The following is a 19251-nucleotide window of genomic DNA, read 5'->3' on the forward strand; positions in this document are numbered from 1 at the left end:
TGTTCGTACAGACTAAAACCCTCCAGTTTATATAGACACCGGAGAGGGCTAGGGTTACACAGAGTCGGTTACAATGGTAGGAGATCTACATATCCGTATCGCCAAGCTTGCCCTCCACGCCAAGGAAAGTCCCTTCCGGACACGGGACAAAGTCTTCAATCTTGTATCTTCATAGTCCAGGAGTCTGGCTGAAGGTATAGTCTGGCTATCCGGACACCCCCTAATCCAGGACTCCCTCAGTATCCTTCTTCAACAATTCTGTCATAGGCTTCGCAATCTTCGAAAAAATTTCAATAAATCTCCGGTAGTATCCTGCGAGTCCAAGAAAACTCCGGATCTCTCCAACTGTGGTTGGCGCTTCCCAATTTGTCACAGTGTCAACCTTAGTGGGATCTACTGCTATACCTTCTCCAGATATAATGTGTCCGAGAAATCCAACTTCCTTCAACCAAAACTCACATTTGTTAAACTTGGTATATAACTGATGTTCTCTGAGCTTACCAAGTACCAAACGCAAATCCTCCTTATGCTCCTCTTCATTCTTCGAGTATACCAGGATATCATCAATGAACACCACGATGAACTTATCCAAAAACTCCATAAACACCTTGTTCATCATGTTCATAAAATATGCAGGTGCGTTAGTCAGACCAAATGACATAACGGTATACTCGTACAACCCATACCTGGTGGTAAAAGCCATCTTAGGTATATCCTGTTCTCGAATCTTTAACTGATGGTATCCTGATCGCAGATCGATCTTAGAAAATACCTTAGCTCCTTGTAATCGATCAAACAGATCATTGATCATCGGTAGTGGGTACTTGTTCTTGATGGTTACTTCATTCAATCCTCGATAATCAACAACCATCCTTAATGATCCATCCTTCTTCTCCACTAGAAGTACTGGCGATCCCCAAGGCAAAGAACTTGGGCGAATATAACCTTTATCCAGTAACTCCTTAAACTGTTTCTTAATCTCTACCAAATCCTTTGCGGGCATCCTATATGGTCTTTTAGATATTGGCCCTGTGCCTGGCAAAAGCTCAATCAAAAACTCAATATCTCTATCCGGTGGCATGCCTGGCAACTCTTTTAGAAATACATCAGGGAAATCCTTCACTACTGGTACTTCCTCCTGCACAACTCCTGTTAACGAATTCACTTGAGTCCTTCTTGGCACATTCTGGGATACATACTTGATCCTTCCTCCTTCTGGGGTGGTAAGCAAAATTGACTTACTGGCGCAATTGATGTTTCCTCCATACATCGACAGCCAATCCATACCCAGAATTACATCCAAACCTTGTGATTCCAAAATTATCAAATCCTAGGGAAACACATGCCTACCTATACTCAATGGCACTTGAAAACATCCCTTGCTAGCCATATACTCCGCTCCTGGTGAGCTTACTAACATAGGTGTTCTAAGAACTTTGGTGGGCAGGTTATACTTATCCACAAATCCCCTTGATATGTATGAATGCGATGCACCAGTATCAAAAAGAACGAGTGCAGTAATTGACTTAACCAAAATCTTACCGATTACTGCATCCGGCTGCTCTTCAACCTCCTCCACATTAACGTGGTTCACCTGTCCCCTATTGAAAGGGGCTTCTTCCCAGATCTTCCATTGCCATTTTCATTCTGGGATTCAGGACATTCATTGGCATAATGTCCGGTCTTCTGGCACTTGAAACAAGTGACTTGGCTCAGGTCTCTCTTGGCTGGGGTTGATGGGTTGGTGCCGTTCTGGCCATTGCTTCCTCCATTCCCATTACCATTCTTGGGGTCATTATGATTGTGCGAGCTACCTCCTCCATGGGTATGCTAAAAATGTCCTCCCGGTCTAGGGGTAAAACGTGGCTTCTGCTGAGGTCCAGAATTATACTTCCCTTGTCCATACTTCCTCTTGCGGTTCTCAATCTGCTACTGCTTGCCTTTAATCATGAGAGCACGATCTACCAACTCCTGGTAGTTGTTGAAGGTTGCTACCATCAACTGCATGCTCAACTCGTCATTCAGTCCTTCCAGAAACTTCTCCTGCTTAGCTGCATCCGTAGCAACGTCATCTAGGGCATAACATGCTAGCTTACTAAAGTCCTCCACATACTAGCCAACTGCTCGTCCTCCTTGGCGCAAGTTGCGAAACTCTCACTTCTTCACGGCCATAGCTCCTGCTGAAACATGGGCAGTACGGAAAGCCAGCTGAAACTGGTCCCATGTGACAGTGTCGATAGGAAAAGTGGCGGTGAAATTCTCCCACCATGATGTTGCGGGTCCTTCAAGCTGATGTGCGGCAAACTTCACCTTTTCCGCATCGGTGAGCCAATCATCTGCTACTATCGGCTCGGTGCTACTAGAAAACACCGGCGGATTCAGCCTAAGAAAATGGGCTAAGTGATCAACAGGTGGTGGTGGTGGTGGTGGGTTGTTGTTGTCGTTCCCCTGATTCTGATTCTGGACTAGCAACTACATCAATGTGTTTTGCTGCTAGATCAACTGAGTGAGCTCCGGTGGGAAGGTAAATCCGGGGTCACGTCTCAGAGGCATCTGAGGGTTTTAGAAAAGATGAGATTTAAGAATAGAGAGGGGTCTAGAGAGAAAACACTACCCATATGCACATGAGGCAAAAGCAAACAATTCACTTCATTCTATCAAACAAGGGCATACAATCGATCTAACTATCGCAAAAGTGCTCGGACTACTATATTTACATGGTGGACTACTACTACTGATGGGGTGGTCTACTAGAAATATTCTTCGGTTGCAGACTCCATGATATCTGCTCCAGCTTCATCAACATAGTCATCATCGCTATCATCTGGATCAGAGTCGGTGTCGTCAATGATGATGTAGTCTTTCGGGTGAATCTCCTTGGGTTCTTCATCTTCTTCTACTGGTGTAGGGCCTCCCATAAATAATCCAATCTTCTTAATCAGATCGTCATTCTTCTCCACTAATACTTTGATTTCCTCTTCATAATCCTCACGTGTAGCCTTGAGTTCTTCCTCCAGTTCCTTGATTCTTGTCCTTGCATTCTTCAGGTCTATCATGTCGGCGCACATCTAGTTCTCCTGACGTCGAATGTGCTGGTTTAACTCCTGGATAAAAGCTGCAACTGATCTATCCTTTCTGGTGCTGATCATCTCCCAGTGCTCATCTCGGCGCCCACAAATCTGGTAGATAGTATCCTTGAGATCATTGCGGTAAACTTCTCCAATGCGTCCCATGGCGATGTGAGCTGCCATGCTCTTTCCTAGATTCCAAGTTGGTGCATCAAAAGAAAACTCTATAGGTTCAGTGACTGGCATGAACGTCCTTCCTGGAACTTGAACTTGAATCATCCAGCGCTCTTCTTCAGGTAAACTAGCGTTGTAGGTCCTGGTGAAGCTTGGTACTCCTATGTTCAGATATCTAGTGACTTCCTTCAAGTGACGTCCAAAGGGTGTATCTTCATCCGGTTATGTGAACTTGTTCCTTGCATCCGCCGTCTTAAAAGAGTAGAAAAGATGAGAAGTCAGACTGAGAAGAGAGTAGTGATCTAGGGCTTTAGCTTAGTGGTCGTGTCCTACAGTCAGCGTGTGCTCTGATACCATCTTGTAGAGACCAGACCTCAAACGGTCCAATCTCTATGCTCCAGTGTCATCCCTGGATCAGTAATGGTGACACCACATAGTACTTGAAGGATTTATGACAGAGTAGCAATCACACACTTATTACATCAAGTGTCTCAAAAGAGAACTTATTACCATAAATATGGCTTAAGGCCATCTAATAACGATAACAGCGGAAGACTTGGAAGATAAGTGAGTCCATCAACTCCAACGGCATCACTGAGTATAGAACCACGACCTAAAAGGCAGCTTACTCATCGTCTGAAAAGTCTGCAACATGAACGTTGCAGCCCGAAACGGGTCAGCACATGGAATATGCTGGCAATGTAACACATAGAGAACAAAGAAAGGAATAAGACTATACTACATGCATATTTGGCTGGTGGAAAGCTCTATGGTTACAGTTTTGCGTGAAGCCAATTTTTCCCTACTGCAAAGGAATAAATTTTATTTAACTATCATGGTGGTTGTTAAACATTGAGAGTGTAGACACGCTCTCAATCCCAATTAAACATCATCATTAAAAACCCAACAAATTTAATTAGAGTAAAATGATGAGATTCACATGATAATCCAAGTACTAGATACTCAAAATGTCCATAACTGGGGACATGGCTAACCATGATTAGTTTATACACTCTGCAGAGGTTTGCGCACTTTTCCCCACAAGACTCGATCTCCTCTGTTGGGATTCTCGCACTACATGGTGTTTGAGAAACGGATGACCGAGACATAGTCTTTCAGAAGCACTAGCACCTTACGATCGGGTAGACCGTTACACCTACTTTCCCCTACATCTGCTAGTCAACCACTGTAAGAGTTCGCACGACTTACTCAACTATGCTAGAGCCCATAGTAGCTTGTGGCTGCACACGGAAGTTTCTAGCATGAATAATCTCATGATTCCTTTGAGCCTGGGTGGCGGTCCAAAAGAAAAATAGGCAATCGCTGGAATACCCAGGTGCCTCAATCCACCCAGATGTGAATTTAAGTTGCCACCTTAGATAAACCATTAATTTAACAAACTCACATCTGTCATGGATTTCACTCACCCAATCCATGTCTACTAGCATAGCATGGCATAATAAGCAAACGTAGAAGTAACTCCCAAAGGTTTGATAATAAACAGGTGATAGGTACTACCTCATCTACTTCCCAAACCCACAATTTAATTAGATCCTAATCATGCAATGTGTGAGGGTTGATCTAATGCAATAAAAACTGGGTAGTAGGAGGTATGATCAAAGTGTTACTTGCTTTGCTGATGATCCGCAAAACCTAGCGATTCGAAGTAGCAAGCGGCGCCCTCCGGGTACTCTATCGCAAACAAACAAGCATACAATAAGTGCTCAGCTAATGCACAGGTAAAACTCAAGTAAGAGATCTAACCAGAAAGTTCAACTTAAGAACTCCGGTTGGCAAAAAGAACCAAATCGAACGAAGCAACGAAAGACAAACGGCAAAAAAAACTTGCTTGAGTTGCAAAAACTTGCTTGAGTTGGTTAAATGGAAAGAGGGTTTCGAGACGAAACTCCAGACGCTTGAATCGCCTGATTCCGATAAACGAGCGAAAAGATATACTAAAACGAAAATCGGATCAGGAATCGCGATCGGAAAAATCGCGGATTAAATCCGAGAAAAAGAAAAATAATGAACAGATTAACGAATGAACGTTCGTTATCTGGATCTAAACGATGAACGCGTTCGTTAAAACGAACGAACGAGTGAACGCTCGCTAATTAACTAAACCAGAAGAAAAAACGATCTAGAAAAACGGATCTAAAAAACCGAACGAAAAACTGACGGAAAACCGAACGGTTTTTCAAGAAAAAACCGGCGGTGGGGCGGGGTCAACCTCCGGCGAGGCGAGGCGGCGGGCGGCGGCTCCGGCGGCGGGGAGATGCGGCGGGGCGGCGGCGGCAGGGGCGGCGAGGGTCGGCGCTAGGGTTTGGGGGCGGCTCGGCTGGGCTCCTCCGGCTTATAAGGCCGGCCGGGCTGGGTGTCCGGATCGGACACGGCCCGATAGGTCGGTTTGACTTTTAAAAAAAATTACGCTCAGAAAAAAAACAAAAGGACTACTAAACGGACTCCAAAAATCCCGAAATAAATTTTCCCCGGCCTCTAAACTCAAGCCGCACAGGATGAACATTTATTTGGGGCCTAAATGCAATTTTGAAAAATGCGCATTTTTTCTAAATTCAAATAAAATAGCAAATAAATCCAAATAAAATCTTATTTGATTTTTTTTATTAAATCAATAAAATTTCTTTATTTTGGGAAAGTCATTTTATTCCCTCTCTCATCTTTTTATAATAGAAATAATTGAAGACAAAATAAATAAAATCAAATGATCCTATGAAAATAACAAAATCCCCAACTCTCTCCGAGGGTCCTTGAGTTGCGTAGAATTTCTAGGATCGACCAAAATGCAATTAAAATATGATATGCAATGATGATCTACTGTATAACATTCCAAATTGAAAATTTGGGATGTTACATCAATCATGCATGGTAGTAGTATGTGTGGTCCGGGGTCCTTTGATCTACACAAATTCGAAGTGTCACCATAGCCTCTAGTCCATCTGCACTGATGGCATATCCTCATCGGTCGCCTCCCATGCTGAAGCACGACCCAAATAATATGATAGAGGAAGTGCGCAAGAGTGGGCAATACCACATGGCCACTAGGTGGAAGGATACTGATGAGAGAGATATGTGATGTGTGGATAATGCTTATTGAGAAGCATGCTCGATAGGGGAAGAGGAGGTGGTAGCTCATGAATATTGAAGGGCGCACAATTTATTTTTATTTGCACGTGAACTTGTATGGGTTTTGACCTATCCCCGAGTTTCTTCATCATTTAAAAGAGAAGCTTAAATACCATGGTGCAGAGCAGGCCGACGAGATGAGATTCCACCCATCAATGGGCAGCATCAGACCAAAGTAATTGAAAGAGCATAGTCGCCCCATCTCTTTGGTTTTGGTAATTTATGACAATCCCTATGGACTACTGGTTTCTTTGAGATACTTGAAGGGTTTGTCCATAGGCAATTCTTGAAGACCATATGTTGGCTTCAAGGTTGAATGTAGAAGATTATTGATGACCAAGGTGTTATTCAAGGAGTTATCAAAAGAATGGTCATGTGAGAATTGAGCCTATTGAAACCATGTCTTGAAGAATAAGATTATTTGAACACTCATGTTTACCTTCAAGATATCATCCATGGACGGTGAGAAGAAAAGGTTCAAGGTTGAGTTGTGCAAGTTCAAGAGGAGCATCACGAAGAGATCACATGCTTGAATCTTGTCGTCCATTCTGGTGATACTGGACAAGTGAATATGTGCCTAAGAGAGTATCTCCCATAGTGGTGTATGGGGGAGAAAATTACTAGTCTTCATCCATCCAACACAATCAATAAAGGTGGTCCAACTTGAGAAGGTCATGATCGGCATCATCTAGCTCAATTGATTGCACAATGCGAAGGTATTACCTTGATAGGTGTTCTATCTTACTGGTCTCATGGTGTTAGTTTGGAGATTGAGTTATAGGATCAATAGACATACTATCAAGGTGGGATCTCGAGTGAGTAACTTGATCGTATCGTTCATAGGGAACTCAAACTTTGCATCCTTGGCATCATCTTTCTTGGTTCTTGTTTGGCTTTCTATTTGTGAGTCTTAGAACCCATGGTTATCTTCTTGACAAGCTCAAGTTCATCGAAAATGGATTTCCTATGCATCTTCAATTACATTTTCGACGTGGTTGTTTTTGCCGGTTCTGCACTCATAGAGGTTTCACACTTATATATAATTTGTATTTCTCTGTCATTAGCTTTCTATAAAGCTTGAGTTTGTCAAAATTAGAGTTCATTTGCAGAAATTATGAAAGTTCTAATTTTACATGTTTTCTGCAGTCTTTACCAGGTCCAGTTGTACCGCTCGTGCTAGCGGTCGTACCACTCCTTGGAGTGGACACAACTATGCACAGCTAGGCAGTCGTACCGCTACTTTCTCGAGCGGTACTATAGGACCAACTACCACCTAAGAAGTGATTCCCTCGGGTTTGGTAGGGGTGCTCGGGCAGTGGCCTAGCGGCTGTTCTAGTTATTTTCATAATAACCGGTAAAACCAGGCAACCGGATGGTTCTACCACTTTGTTCGCCCTGGCCAATCCTGTAGTCAGGACGCAGCTCCCAGTTTGCTTCCTGGAGTGGTTGTACTGCTCCAGTGTTTTCTACACTGTAACAATTAGATTTCTAGGGGCCTATTTAAGGGGGTCTTCTTCCCCAATGGTGCTCACGTTTTTTAGCACGCTTTCTCCTCTATTGTTGAACGCCAAAAGCTTTTCCTTCTCTCTATTCCTCCCATGAAACTTGCATATTTTTTGGGAAAAGAGAGAGAGAGAGAGAGAAGACCTAGATCTACATTTCCACCAATCCATATCTCCTCTAAGTTAGGGGAACCTCGCAGGTCTATATCTTGCAGTTCTTTGTGTTCTCCTCCTTTGTTCTTTCTCTGCTATTCCTCCATAGCATTAGTTGTTGTGGTGAGATTCGGGAGAGAAGGACTTGAGCACTATTGTTCTTTCCATTGCATTTGGTGCATATGTTTGAGTTCTCCACTAGGATTCCTGGGAGTGAAAGTTGAGAAGCTTATTTATACTCTTGGGTGCTTGGTAACCTAGAGCTTGTTCCTATTAGGTGCTTCGGCGCTTGCGGTTGGTGTTGTCGCAAAGCTCAATCATTGTGGTGTAAAGCTTCGGGCAAGCTTCGGGAGCCTCCAATTAAGTTGTGGAGATTGCCCCGGGCAATTTGCATGGGTTCGATGACATCCATCAAGGGTCAATTGTATGGATTTGGTAATTGCGCTCAAGGGTCCCTTAGCGGAGTCACGGCACCTTGCATTGTGTGGGGGCACAAGGCGAATACAGTGAGTCATTGTGGCGCTTGGGAGCATTGTGCATCCACACCGCTCTAACAAAGATTAGCATCCGCAAGTGTGTGAACTTCAGGATACATCCTCTCGTCTCTGTTTGCCTCAGCTATCTCTTACCCGAGCCCTTTACTTATGCACTTGTTTGTGATAACATCCATGATTCAAGTTATATATCTTGCTATCACATAGTTGTTTATCTTGTTTACCATAAGTTGTTGTTGCACATAGTTGAGCCCAGTTTTATTTAGGTTTTGTGCTTGATAAATTAAACACTAGTTTTATTCCATATTTGTTCAAGCCTAAACCGTAAGTGTTTTAAAATGGCTATTCACCCCTCCCCTCTTGGCGACATCCACGTCCTTTTAGTAATGTAGTAATCATGATTGAGTAGCTTCCATCACTCAAATCTTTCTAGGAGGCACCATTTAAAATAAGTAACTTACGTAAGTAGATAACGGTAGACAACAATAAGTATATAGTAAAGTAAATGTATAAATATTTCTTTATTAAATCATATCTGAACACTTTCTTAATCACTATACATGACAAAAGCACCATGCGTATCCAAAAATAGTGCAAGGACAAAAGAATATCTAGCTGGGAAAAACGACAAGGATGTAAAGAATGATTGAATATTGATTTCTTCCTTGGTCCAAAGCGCCCGCTTTTTTGGCATTGGTGATTGAGGACCGAACTTCTTCCTAGCACCTCCAACTCATTATCTGGACTAGCGGCAGCACCTGCATCTTCATCTGCGCCTCCAACTCATTCTTCTCAACTACGTACCTATACTTCCAATATGTCCTTACATGTCTCCTTCTATTAATATTCTAATTAAAGACTCCCCATAAAATTTCTTGTTAATCAGAGAAATAAGAATTATTTGAGCTATGAATTCAAGTTAGAATAGCATAGTTGAACTTCAGGGGAATTGGCTCAACTCACGTGGTAAAAAGAATGAAAGAAAAACACTATCCAATGTTTCTTGATGAAAGACTCGTTCCCATAAATGCTCGTAACTCCATGTACGAATTTCTTCTTTTGGCCATCTCGTCCATTTGGTTTATATTCTCCCATGTGTGCGTCCCAACACTAGGCCTTGAGAGCAAGAACACAAATCACAACTTTTAATTTGTTGTTTACATGTTATTCGTAACATATATATTCTAGGCTTTTAGTGAATTCAACATTCACATTCAGTATACAACCATATTATGAAGAGTGGCAGAAGCAGAGTACATTGGTCTGAACTCCATGGACAAATCCTAAGCCAAAGGCCTCGAAAATCCACTCCCTATCCTGTTCTCCTACTGCCGTCGCCATCTAAGAAATTTAGGTCCCCTCGTCTTCGGCTGCCATCTTGGCGCTAAGAGGTGGTGGATCACGAATCTTCAATACTTCTATGTTCTTCGTCAACGTCTAGTGATCATCATTGTTTTGTGAGAATTAATTTTCTCTCGTTCTTTTGGTGGTGCCATGAGGTTAGAGAGTTTTTTGTCCTCGTAGATCCGATTATTCTGATTTGATGAGTTTATGTTGTTGTGTCAAGCTTTTTTGTTGGTCTCATTCTTTGTGAAGGTGAAATCTTTCATCAATGCCATGGTGAAGATATAGTGATTCGACGGCTTGCACTTATAGGGGATCATCCCCGGGCCAAGTACGTTCATCGATAAAGACTTCCCATCTTTCTGGATGGGCCACTCAAGGCATTTTGAAAAAGTATTATTGGTAATATTCATGCGGGTGAAAGAGTGACAACATCTGTCACGGCATGGCTGATTGCCGTGCAGGTTGTATTCGTGGGTTATAGGAGGGCGAGGGTGAGGCCCTCGCTGGCCTATGGTTGGAGAAGGGGGTTGAGGAGGGGCGCCGAGGCGCAGGAGCAAGGAGATGAGGTTGTAGGTTATTTTCTGCTTGTGTTTATTTATCCAAGGGCTGGCTATATATAGCCTAATTACAAGACCAGATTACAGACTCCTATTACAATTGGGTGTTGGTAGGGTAACCTTCTACGGGACTAAACCTTTCCAACTAATACCCAGACTGTTGATCTAAAAGAGACTATAATTAAACTAGGACATATTTGTAGGCAGGTGTAGGGCCGGCCCACGCAGGTCCCTTACGCCTATAGGGCTGGGCCCACATGACATCTCCCCCTCCATTCTGAAATAGCTCGTCCAAGAGCTGGAAGCTTCGATAACTATCATGGAAGGTTATAACATCCTCCCATGAAGCAGCAGATGCCGGCTGGCCCTCCCAGTGAATGAGCACCTGCTGGACACCGCGAGCAATACGAGCACGCAACGCTTGTACAGGGGTTGGATGTACTCGACCCTGAAACAGAGGTGGAAGCATCGGCAGAACTTCCTGCGGTGGACGACGTGGAAGACATTGTGAATGCGGGCGCATGGGGGCAGATCCAAACGATAAGCAACCGTATCGATTTTAGCGAGGACTTTGAAAGGCCCATAATATTTGGGAGACAATTTCCATTTGGCGCCTACTCCAAGAAATGCCGTCGGCCGGTGCTGAAGACGGAGCCAAACCCACTCTCCAACATCGAAAGAAAGGGCCCGATGCTTATCATCATAGTAATGCTTGTACTGTTGTGCTTCCTGAAGGAGACGGTCACAGATGTCGAGTAAGAACTGATCACGGTCGACAATCTGCTATTCCACCGCCTGGTTGCGAATCTCACCTGGCGTATAGTCCCGCAATGAGGGGGGATCCCGTCCATAAACCACCTTGAAAGGAGTGTCCTTCAACGCTGAGTGGTACAAAAGTGTTGTAGCAGTACTCCGCCCAAGGCAACCATTGGAGCCACTGCCGGGGGCGATCCCCAGTTATGCAACAAAGGTACATGGTGATGACGCAATTGACGGCCTCAGATTGTCAGACTACGGATGGAAGGCCGAACTCATGTGCAAGCGCGTCTCTACGGCGGCAAACAGAGCCTTCCAAAAGCCCGAAGTGAAAACCACATCCCTGTCCGAAACGATGGATGTGGGAAACCCATGAAGTCGGACAATGTTGGAGAAGAAGGCCTTAGCAACAGACTCCATAGTGTATGGATGCGTCAAGGGGATGAAATGCGCATACTTGGAGAAACGGTCCACGACGGTTAGTATCACACTTTTGCCGCCCACCTTCAGAAGTGCCTCAATGAAATCCATGGAGATGCCTTTCCAGACACGAGATGGCACTGTCAAGGGCTGCAATAAGCCGGCTGGATGAAGCTGCTCCATCTTGTTGCGTTGACAAACCAGACAAGCACGAATATACTACTGAAGTGCTTCCCTTGTTTGCGGCAGATGGAAATCCCAGCGAAGACAATGGAGTGACTTCTGGATACCTTCATGGCCCGCATCATGGGCTGCAGCCAGGACCTCTCTGAGCAACGGCGACGTAGGTGGCACATAAGCCTATTGTTGGAAGGTAACAACACCGTCAACGAGAGCCCAAGGCTGTCCAAACTCAGCAGATTCTAGTTGTTCCCGGAAAGTGACAAGCGTCGGGTCCGTGTGTGCCGCCTGACGGAGAGCTTCAAACATATCAAAAGAAGGCCCGGAGATGGCGAGTGCCTGGCCCGCATGAGCATCACGGTGAGAAAGAGCATCGGCGACGATGTTTTGGCGACCCGGTTTATATTCCACCGTGAAGTCGAACCCCAACAGCTTGCCCACCCAATGATGCTGTGGAATGGTAGCGAGGAGTTGGTCTAGCAAAAACTTCAGGTTGTAGTGGTCAGTTTTGATGACGAACGCACCTCCTCAAAGATAGGGCTGCCAGTGGCGCATGGCGTGCACCAGACCAATGAGCTCCTGCTCATAAGCGGCGAGAGAAGTATGACACGAAGCAATGGTTTTGCTGAAATAGGCAATGGGGCCGCCACCTTGATGCAGGACTGCCCCGAAACCAGATCCAGATGCATCACACTTCACAATGAATGAAACTGCAAAATCCGATAGCTGAAGCATAGGGGCGGTGATAAGAGCTTTCTTGAGGACTTCAAAGGCGATAGTTGCTGCAGGCGTCCAAACAAAGCCGTCTTTCTTGAGGAGCGTCGTGAGGGGAGCTGCAATAGTGCCAAAATCCCGGATGAACTTGCGGTAGTATCCTACCAGTCCTAAGAAACCACGCACAGCACGGATGGTGCATGGAACCGGCCAGTCTACCACGGCTAGAACCTTGTCGCTGTCCATGGCAACTCCTGCAGCGGAGATGATGTGTCCCATATAAGACATGGTTTCTTCCCCAAAGGAACACTTGGAGCGCTTGAGAAACAGTTGATGTGTGTGCATAGCCTCCAAAACGAGCTTGACATGACGTATATGATTCGACCAGGACGAGCTGTAGATCAAGATATCATCGAAGGACACAAGCACAAACCGACGAAGGTAGGGACGGAGGACGTCGTTCATGAGTGCTTGGAACGTCCCTGGGGCATTTGTCAAACCAAAGGCCATCACCATAAACTCAAAGAGGCCCTCATGTGTGCGAAATGTCGTCTTGTGGATATCCTCAGGGGCCATCCGAACTTGGTGGTAACCCGACCGGAGATCCAGTTTGGTGAAAAAGCGGGCGCCCTTGAGTTCATCTAGAAGTTCATCGACAACGGAATTGGAAACTTGTCCTTGATAGTGACAAGGTTGAGACCACGGTAGTCGATACATAAACGCCAAGTCCCATCGGCCTTTCTGACGAGTAGAACGGGGGATGAAAATGCAGAAGAACTAGGACGGATCAGACCGCGAGCCAACATCTCTGAACATTGGCGCTCATGTTCATATTTTTGAATCGTTGGGTAGCGGTAGGGACGGACAGCAACCGGCGGTGCCCCGGGAATAAGATGAATATGATGGTCATGTGCGCGCTGCGGCGGCAGACCCTGTGGGTCGGCGAAAACATCGGTTAAAGTGGCCAGCAGGCTGTCTAGAAGGTCCTTGCCTTCGCACACATGTAGGTGGGCAGGCCGTCCGAGGGAGTCGAGGCCCGACCACTCCACACGGTGATCCGAGTGCCAAAACGACATCCACTGCGTAGTGTAATCCCAGAGAATTGGCCCAAGAGTTTTGAGGAATCATGTACCGAGGACAATGTCAAACCCGCCCCATGGAATGGCATGCAGATCAACAACGAAACGCTCCTTGTCAATGGTGATCGCAACCTGCTGGAGGAGTCCCCGACATGTCACCTTATCGACATTAGCGACCGTGACTCCCAAGCGACGATTGGAGGAGAAAGGCAGCCCGACGATGGTGGCCAGCTCTTCGTGGATGAAGTTATGAGTGCTCCCTGAATCAAGCAAGGCAACCAAGTCACAGCTCCCGATGCGAAGAGTGACCTGCATTGTGTCGCTGGTGGGAATTCCGATGACAGCCAAGAGTGAGATTTGTGCCTCCTGGAAATCCTCAAACTGCTCCTCTTCAGCGTCGATGGATTGAATGTAGAACAGTCATTTGTAGCGATGGCCCCGGGCGAACTTCTCATCACAATTGAAGCAGAGACCCTTAGCGTGTTGTTCATCCATCTCGGCGGGCGTGAGTCTTTTAAAGACGAGTGCGGGCGTGGGGTTGGAGGAACCCGGTAAGGCCGGAGTAGGTGCGGCCATGGGGCGGAGTGGATGGCTGGGCCGGCCCGGGGTGGTCGCAGTGCTGGTGACGGTATTGAGGTGCTCAAAGGAGATTGCTAAGTCCATAGCCGCGTCCAAAGTCGCCGGTTTTAGCATCTCGACCTGAGTTTTCATAGGCTCGCCCAAGTTGTTGCTGAAGATATCCCGCTCATCGTCATCAGCAATGGGGCGCACCCGAGAAAGATTCTCTAGAAAGCGCTTGGAGTATTCCGCCACGGTGCCGGAGCGGCGGGTGGAGATCAGCTCGCCAAAGGGGTTGGCGCGCGTCGGCGGTCCGAAGTGGTTGGCGATCAGTTTTTAAAACTCGGTCCAGAACAACTGCTGGCCTAGCTTAGCCTCAAGGTGGCCATACCATAATGCGGCGACATCGGTGAGGTGGTATGAGGCGAGCCACGTCTTATCCGACTCCGACGTTTGCTGCCCGAGGAAGAAGAGATTGCAGCGTGTCAGCCATGGCCGCGGATAGCTGGCCCCATCAAAGAGGGGAAAATCAATCTTGTAGAGGCGCGGAGCCCGATCCGCCAGATCGACCGGGCCCCAGTGTGGGACGACGCATCTGGGGGCCGTAGGAGCCTGGTACCACCCAATTGAGGCGTGCCCTTGCCTTCCAGCCGAAGGAGGGCCAGGTTCTGCGCGCGCTGCTGCTGTGACGTGTTCGCAAGCTGGCCCTGGAGGGTTTTGAGTGTCTCGGCGATGGACTGGAGGGTGGCGCGGTCCTCGGCGTGCTCTGTCCGAGCGGTGTGGTTCTCCTCCGAGAGGCTGTTCAAAGTGGCGACCACGGCCTCATGATCCTCGTGTTGTTTGGTCGCGAGGTCTGCTAGGGTTTGCGGCAGGGGCGCCGGCGGCGGTGGCGGAGACATGGGCGCTGGGATCGACGAGTAAGCTGATGCCAAGTTGTCACGGACTGGTTGATTGTCGCGCAGGTTGTAGTCATGGGTTGTAATAGGACGAGGGCGAGGCCCTCGCCGGCCTATAGTTGGAGAAGGGGGTTGAGGAGGGGCGCCGAGGCGCAGGAGCAAGGAGGTGAGGTTGTAGGTTTTTTTCTGCTTGCATTTATTGATCCAAGGGCTGGCTATATATAGCCTAATTACAAGACCAAACAGACTCCTATTACAATTGGGTGTGGGCAGGGTAACCTTCTACGGGACTAAACCTTTCCAACTAATACCCAGACTCCTAATCTAAAAAAACTAAAATTAAACTAGGGCATATTTTTAGGCAGGTGCAGGGCCTGCCCGCACAGGTCCCTTGCGCCTATAGGGCTGGCCCCACATGACAACATCATTACTCTAGTCCAATTGAAACCTATTTACGAAAGTCTTTGGAGTATTTCTTCGAGCAGAGATTGATACCGTGAAAAAGTTGATTTCAAGAAATTTCATTGTAATTCTTAGTCAAATGAGTTACTTTGTATTTTCTTGGATCTTAGGTCAAAATCACTGTACCTGTAATTGTTATGAGTATGAATAAAATTACAAGTGTTTCAAGAAAAAAAGCCATTCCTTTGTACGAGTTTCTCTAAGTCCCGGCACTTTCATAGATTATCCTCTAGTAATAATGAGCCACATGGGGTTATTCATACTCGAAGAACAAACCTAGTTTGAACAGTTCGGAGCTGTTTTTTTTTTTTGTTCCGGGTCAACCGTGCCATTTCACTTTGAAAGATACCTAGATAACTAGATATTTCATTGATTCAACAGTGTCGCTAGAAGTTCGCTCGCTAAACTGAGGCTGTGTTCAGGACAAGTTTTAGGTGAAGTCACTCTCGGAACTGCCACTGAACATTGACCCGGAACTTCCTTTCTGTGGCAACGCGTCGTCCCCATGGGTCTCCCATTTCGTTCCTGGCAGCAGCCACAGGGTGATAGAAGTGAAAGCAGCAGCCACAGGGTGATAGAAGTGAAACTTCTGGGATCATGATTATAGTTTCATGATTTCGTAAAAAACAATATTCAGGAAAAAAATCGACGAAACAGTGTGCGGCCCACTTTACACGTTTTGGAACTGCAAGGCCCATTGAATTCCTATGGTGCAGATCGATGCGACGCTCAGACACGTTAAGCAGAGAGGCCGCAAGAAAACGGAAGCAGCAGCAGCAGCAGCGCGACCACGAATGGCGTCGACCTCGAGCTTGGATTTGGGAAAGATCGTGCCGACGGCCGGCTACCTCCTCCACCGCTGCGCCGCCGTCCCCAGCGCCCCTGTTCTCCGGGGAGGAGCGCGAGCGGGCGGTGCGGCCTCGCCGTCTCGGTCTCGTCCTCCAATGGTAGGTCTGCCTTTACCTGTTGCCCCTTCTTGTATTTCCCTGTGGAATTGTTTGAGATCTTGGAGTTCTGTTCAACCATAGTAAGATGAGGTTCGAGCCTGCGAGGAGCCGAATCTTAGTATTACCGCTCTCACCGATTTCATGGTCCATTCTGAAGCCATAGCGGTTCAGTTGAATCCGGTGAGATTTAATTCCAACTTCTTCGCCAATTATCCTGAGCTGGCAAAATTAGAGATCAATTTGGACGGGGAATCGTGTGTAAAGGCTGTCCAATTGGGCTTTTTTGAGACCAATCATGTTGTCGAATACATGACAGGATAGTTTCCTTGTGCAATATTCAGTTACAAACTTGTAATTTTGGGTGTCTAGTTCTGATGTTTAAGTTCAGTCTCTGCTCTTGAACAGACACTGAAGTAACAATGACTCATATTTAACGGTATAGGTGCAGCTGGGCTCTCCGCATTGAGTGACTCGGAGAAGAAAGGCCCTGTGGTGATGGAGATCCCGCTGGAAGATATCCGGGGGCCGCTAATGCGAACGCGTGCTAATGATCCTGACAAGGTGCAGGAGCTCATGGACAGCATCCGTGTCATCGGCCTCCAAGTACCTGTGGGCATCCTTTCCTTTTAACATTAATTTTTCCAAAATTATTTTCTTTTAGCTCATAAGATAAATTATGTCAGAACTGGAATTTTCTTATGTGGAATTGAGTACATAGAAATAAAGTTATAGAGTAGCTAATACATGGCTGACCACTGCTACTGAATTTAGTGATCTCCACACAGTTGTCTATGGACGTTTGTGCTATGGTTGATTGAGATTCACTTGATTGAGTATGCGTGTCAATATTCAAGTTGGGTTGTTTACATGCATGTTCTGCGTACATTGTCACAAAGTACAGATGCATTTTTTGTCCACGAGATCTGGCACTTTTGTCTAGAATGAGTTTTCCCAAGCTCGTTTTGACATGTGAAGTCTATTCACCTGCGCTCCTCTGAATCAGTCTTAGTTCAAAGTGTGCCCTTTATGCTCGGATCAGGGCCTTTATTATTTCAACAGAGGCTCTATTATGTCTAAGGTTAGATCTAATCTAGGTCTAAGCTAGGGCTTTATTTCCGTTATCTTGGCCGTCGAAGTAGAAGGTGCCCCCTTTTGGTTCTGGCACACGGGTATTTATACCCGGTCTTGAGTCGGTTGGACGCATTCCTTTCCTGGACTCCTGGTTGCGAACGCCTTGAGCCTCCCAATCTTGATCTCTGGATGGTAGACGTCTTGGCCTCTTTCCCGTGTGACTGGTGAACTCCCTTTCGCTTGAGGCCTTGATTACAGATGTTCTCTTTAGCATACAAGTTTTCCCCTTTTAGAGGTAACATTAAGGGTTTGGGCAACTCTGAAGAGGAGCTGGCATGATGCGGTATGGGGAATTTCAACTTCCGACATAGACCAGGGCCGGTGAGTTGAGATTCCACCCATTAACGACAAACATCACAATGATGAGACCAAAGCAATGCATTAATCAAGATCGAGTAGCTCCCATCACTCAACCTCTCTAGGAGGCACTTTTTAAAAGAAGTAACTGAAATTAGTAGATAACGGTAGACAACAATAAGTCTATAGTTCAGTAAGAACAGAAAAAACTAAACCTGTAAATCTGTATCTATTAATTCATATTGGAACACTTGCTAAAGCACTATACATGACAGAAGCAACATTCACGCATAAAAACAGTGCAAAGACAACAAAAAAAGACCTAATTGGGGAAAACGACAAGGACATAACAAATGATTGAGTGTGTCTTTCTTCCTTGGCCTGAAGCACCGTTCTTGTGGAATTGCTGATTGATGAACGAATCGCTTCAATAGCACCTCCACCTCATTATCTTGGACTAGCGGCATCTCCCACTTCGCCATCTCAGCCTCCTACTCATTCTTCTCAACTGTCCGTACTTCCAATATGTCCTTCCATGTCTCCATCTACTAGTATACTGATTACAAACTCCCCATAAATCCTCATGTTAATGGGAAAAAATACGAGAGATATGAGCGAAGGGTCCAATCTACAATGGCGCAAATGAACTTCAGGGGGACTGGATCAACTCCTGTGGCCAAAAGAAGGAAAAAAACACTATCCAATGTTTCTTTATGAAATGACCCATTCCGATAAATGATCATCTACTAATTTCTTCTTTTGGCCATCTCTGCCATTTCATATATAATCTTCCAAGCCTACGTCCCAACCTAGGTCTCTAGAGCAAGAAGAACGTAACATGAAATATGTCAATAAATGCCAATCGTGCCCCTGATCTCTTCATCCTCCATTCTCAGACACACAAATTTAATATTATGGAGAGTATTGGGATTTAAAATGATGGCGAGGGTAAGGTTTTTATAACTGATTGGTTTCTCTGTTTTACCCCCTAGTGACAAACTGTGAACTATAGTGACGGTGAAATATGAAATCCTTAATTTCAAATTATATCAACTCCATCATCATATTTATATATAGGCATTACATTGCCGCAATGTAGCAACACCACACAATATTAATTACTAGGGGCTCTTGGACAAAAAACGGGAAGAGCCATCATGCATGCTTTAGATAAACTAGTGTTAGTATAGTAGGATCTGACTATCGTGTAGAAGGTCTGATTTTCAAGTAATTCACCAACTGAATCTTATTTGATTTAATTAACCAATATTTAACTTTTTGCTAAGATTCTTGTGCTTTTTCATCGGGTGATTGCAATCTCCTAATGTAGGCAAGTTATGATACAACAGTCAGGGCCACATATTGAGACATC

At 45.7% G+C, this 19251-nt stretch overlaps 1 pseudogene; it reads left to right on the forward strand.

Annotated features, from left to right (window-relative positions):
* Positions 1 to 16124: 16124 nt before the first annotated feature.
* On the forward strand, positions 16125 to 17189 carry LOC123150600 (uncharacterized; annotated as a pseudogene).
* The last annotated feature ends 2062 nt before the right edge of the window (positions 17190 to 19251 follow it).

This window comes from Triticum aestivum, chromosome 7A (genome assembly GCF_018294505.1).
Source record: "Triticum aestivum cultivar Chinese Spring chromosome 7A, IWGSC CS RefSeq v2.1, whole genome shotgun sequence".
In the NCBI taxonomy this organism is placed as follows: Eukaryota; Viridiplantae; Streptophyta; class Magnoliopsida; order Poales; family Poaceae; genus Triticum; species Triticum aestivum.